Source organism: Lycorma delicatula, chromosome 8 (genome assembly GCF_047948215.1).
Source record: "Lycorma delicatula isolate Av1 chromosome 8, ASM4794821v1, whole genome shotgun sequence".
NCBI lineage: Eukaryota > Metazoa > Arthropoda > Insecta > Hemiptera > Fulgoridae > Lycorma > Lycorma delicatula.
Window position 1 is genome coordinate 24,055,840 of NC_134462.1, and position 5,303 is coordinate 24,061,142.

Sequence of the window (5,303 nt, forward strand, 5' to 3'; positions counted from 1 at the left end):
AATCAAATGGATGGGCGATGGAGTTACCTACCAATTCAGACGGGTGTATTTTTATCTCTTTCTCTCTCTATCCCTCTCTCATACCTTCTCACTTTCTCTCCCTCTTTCTCACTCGGTGCTCTCTTTTTCAAGTTGCGTGAATCGACAAAACCTGAAACTCTTTACAAACATATATGGGCATATATTGTTCTTTTACGTATTTTCGGCGATAAATATGCTATTTTTTAATTTTGACGCCTTCTGGAGGGCTCCCCAATGTTTCAGTCAAACTTTCCTGAAAGATTTCTCCCCCCCCCCCTAATTTTTGATGAAGAATCCGAATCCGGTCTAAAAAAACTCGAAGGAGGAATAGTCTGGATATACCCGAATTGAATTGGTAGATGAATACTCGGCGTTAATACATTAAAAGTTGGGACACCCGATAGTACTAATACGAAACACCAACCTACAAAAAAATAGCACATAATTCATGAAGTTTAAGTTCATATGATTCCAGGACCCATTTTACGTAATTTTGAAAGAAATAATACCCAGATTTTACAATTCCACTACAGAGTGTTCAAAAAGTGATGCAACCTTATGAAATATGAGTAAGTTACAATAGTTGTTGAAAGTGTCTTCATTATGCGATTCACATAATTTAATACGATTTTGCATGTCTTAAACACACGTTGTAACGTTTATTGAGGAATTGCAGGACACATCCTTCAATTTAGCTCTGTAATTCGGGAATAGTATGAGGATGAGTTTTGTAAACAGCTACCTTAAGGTATCCCCACAAGAAAAAGTCAGGAGGAGATAAATCAAGAGACCGAGGGGGCCAGATCCCCTTCGAAATCACTTGTTCATGAAATCACTGATCCAAGAAAGTCCTAGTGTTGCTGGCTGTATGAGCCGTAGCATTGTCCTGCTGATTACATGTACTCTAGCCGGTCTGCAGGTGTAGTATTTACAAATTGTTGCACCATCTGTATGTAGCGCTCTTGAGTTCAGTAAAGGAATTAGGACTAAATTTTGTTATTGCGAACAACATTTTTGGTGGTATGATGTATTTAAATTTGCCTCGAATCTCGAGACATTCAAAGAAATTGGCTCAATAAAAGTAGAACTAGGCGCGGGGTTCGTGGTTCCGCGAACTCGGTTAGCTAGTCCAGAGGGTAACGATGTAGAACATTCAAGATGTCCGGACGAGGCCTACAGCGAAGCTGAGATTGAAAATCACCGATGTAAATGTTTACCGAGGCATTTACATCGGTAGCATCCCAACGAGGCCTGGCTTATTACTATGAGATGTAAAAGTTAGAGGGCGATAGACGATTCCAGTTAAGTCCATCAGAGCTATGAACAGGGGGGTGGTGTGGCAACCGGAACGTCCCTAGGCGGGTGTCTTCCCCAACGGAGTTGGGATATATGTAGGGCTTATTGTTCACTGTACCATGAAAGAATGTCATGAAGATTCGTCTACGTGACATTTCACACCAAACAACCACTTTTTGTCCGTGCAGAGGAGATTCGTGCAGCTGATGTGGATTTTCCGTACACCAAATGAATGAATTCTGTGAATTCGCGTGCCCATCAAGGTGGAACCATGTCTCCTCAGACCGAAACCAAACATTAAATTCCTCCCCGTCTGGCATTACAGATGACATGAACCACCGTAGAAAGCTACATGTTTTCCTGTGTCTGCGGCTAAAGAATCGTGAACAACGCGAATTCTGTACGGCTGCATCTTTAAACACTTGTGCGATGTCGTCTGGGCACTAACAACGGAGAGACCAGACTGGCTAGATAGGCGTAGTATAGATTTCTTGAGACTAAGCAGAATATGCAGCTTGCATGTCGATCAACTTTTTTGGTGTTAGTACTTCCGGTTGACCACTTTTAGCTGTGTCTACCACATTCCGTATCTCTTGGAACTTGTCGTACGGCTGTTTGATGGAAGTTTGGGGCATCCACACTTTTCTATGAAAATATTCTGGGTCTGGGCATACCTGACACATCTAATGTATTGGAAGACAATGAATATTCTCTATCCCATTGTGTAACCCATTTTTCCTTAATTAAACTGGCAAAAAAAGAAAGAAACATTCTTCCATCAGGTTTTGAACACCTGTATTAAAAGGTGAATGATTTAAAACGCGTTTAAACTTAAATGTTTCTATGCAACTTGTAATTAAATTCTTTAATAATTGAAAACTTCTTTATTTCTAAACGGTTAGTAGATCATACAAATTTGAAACTTTTACCTAGAATATAGTGTAGAAATTGTTAACCGCGTAAATCTAGCAAACTACAGACTATCATGGCGGAGCTCTTCATAAGTATTGTTTCATATTAATTCGTCATCGATCTGAATTCGAACAAATCAATTGCACACCGATTAGGCTATGCGGTAGTCCGATTTTGTCCCGAAAAGAGGTCTTTACGAATTACAGGGTTTGAAGGAAGTTCTTTAGGGTTAGATAATTTTGAAAGATCCAGTAAATGTGAATTACAAATAAATTAAATTATTTCAAAATAGCGGAAATTTAAATATTAATTTTTATTTAAAAAAAAAAATTAAACGTTCTACAGCATTATAAAAATAAATAAAACACAAAACCTGTTACATAAAGAAACAGATTACGAGGTTAGATAGAAACTACAGATTTATAAAATGAATACATGAGAAATTTTTCCTCACGTAGAAATAACAAAAAGTTATAATTTTCACTAATTTTACTATGTTTAATATCCACTTTCTATAACTCTGGCGATTTCCGCATAGAACATTTGAGGCATACATATATAAATGTAGAGAAAAACAATTTTAAATTACCTAATACTGAAGTAATAGATGTTAAAGGCTAATACATGTAAATAATTCTTCAACCAATGAAACGTAAATGAATGATTTTATCTTGTCCACCTTTAACTTCTCCACAACGGAAAGTAAAAATGAGCAGTGCCAAATCATTTCTCTTCAACAGGATAAATTGAAAAATCACCCGTTACATCACAAATCGTTTAACTATGGATTTAAGAATAGATCTATTATATTTAGTAATTTACTAATAAGTAGATATGATTCCGATTATTTTTGTTTATCAGAAAACGAGTATTCTTGAATAGAATTCTCGTTTATCGATGGATAACGAATTTAAACCTCACTGAAAAATGTATTACACAAAACAAATTAAGATTACAGGTAATAAAAAAAGATTTTATATTACATTAGACTATGTAAGATTTTTTTTTGACTTGACGGACATCGACGGGCCTTGGTCATTTTGACCTGTGAAAATAGAAATTAGTAAATATGAAAAAAGTCATGCCTGACCGGGATTCGAACACGGTACCTCCGGATGAAAGATTGATACACTACTAATATGCCATTTCTATTTCATAACTTTCATTACCAACGAATTTGAATAAAAATTATAATACAATGTGCACGTGTTGCCAAATTACAGACAATAAACTAACAGTCAAATATCTCAAGAAGTTGGCAACAAACATAATCATTATAAATTTTACTGATCTGAATAAGATCGATAGATTTAAAAATCAATACTTCATAAGCAGGCTGAATGTTTTATATACAAGTATATAGAGGCTGTTAAAAGTATAGCAATCCTTAAATAACTACAAAACAGTTGTATTTAAACAGTTAAATACAAAAAAAAAATTAAATTTAGCAAATGTTCCTACCATTAAAGTAAATTTAAAGTAAACCATTTAAGTAAACATGGCCGTTATTTTGTAATTTGCGAAGGTATTTAAGTCCTGATTTTTCCTAGTTTTAAAACTTTATTACCAACACGCTTACCAAATATTAATGCGATTCGTCTATCCGAACTGGACATATAGATTATTATATAAAAATAACAAAATGGCGGACAGGGGGAGAACGAAGGAGAAATTGCAATTTATCCTAATGATATTTTTTGTTTAGTTTTACAAGCAGAATCTGAAAAAGTATAGCCAGCTCACCATTTTAGAAACACTCTGTATATATTTATATATACGGAAAATAATAAGTGTCCAATACTGAAAATGATGTCGCTCCTCTATTTACGAAAACTGGGTTAATCGTGTAAAATGTTCTATTCTGATATCTCGAGATATCAAGATATTTTCTATCTGATATCTATTGATATCTCGAGAACAGTATAAGACGATTTTGTTAAAATAAAAAAGGACACATTAAACTCAATCTAATTTTTTAATTTTATTACCGAAAACCCGTACATCTATTTCTTACAGAACTTTAGTCAGAGACTCGAAAGATTTTACGAAAAATTACGCTGTAAATAGTACACGCTCGGTTTTAGCTTTACTGCTCACTTATTAAAGAAGATACGCCTAAATAAATTATAAACCAAAGGTTAAAAGTAAACAGTATTAAAGAAAATCCAGATCTGTCCAGCGACTCCTAAGTTTTAGGTGAACATCATCAGTACATGTATATATACTAAAACAAATAGAGAATATTTCGATTTGTATATAAAAGTGCACGAACGCGATTTTGATCTGGCAAAGCAGATGGTTTATATGAATTACAAATACCAGAAATACTGGAGCAAGTAAGATTACTGATATAACGTTTTACGGTAACAAACAATGCGATGTACCGTTCCAATCGACATATAAACGAAAAAGATGGTTAACTGATAACAAAAAAATTTAATGAATAATTCTGATAGGTGGATAAATTAATTAATGAAAAATTATATTATATTTTTTAAAAAAATTATTTTTATTGATATTTTTTAACGATTAACTAAAATATTTTAATTCGAATTTAGATAATAATCAGCAAGATTAGAAAATTATATGTACCTTACACGTATATTAACAATAATAACTGACGAATTTAAATCCTTTCACTGTGTTCTAATTAGTCGATAAATGACGAAACACGATCTGTTGATGATATTAAGATGATGGGAGAGCGGTGAAGTAGGGAAGTCAACAAACGGCCTTGAGGGTGCGGAAGCAAAAGGGGACGACGACACGAACGAACGAACGAACTAGCGGCGCGACGCGCGGCGGTGTGCATGTTTTGGACGTTTTAATTGATATTGAAACCGAGAGTTAAGGTTTGTTGTTATGAATGTAAGCCGAGGCATGTGTGAAAGTGGTTTCCAGTGTACCATTAGGAATACCAGATGCTCGACTCGAAAGCGGTTGCTTCGATCCCCTACCACCGTCGCGATACCGTCAGTTTATCGGGTGTCAGTCCGGTGGTACAGGCTATATAACCGAGCCGCAGCAAGAAATGAGGCAGTCAACCCATCGTGTGGTGTTTCATCAAAAACAAC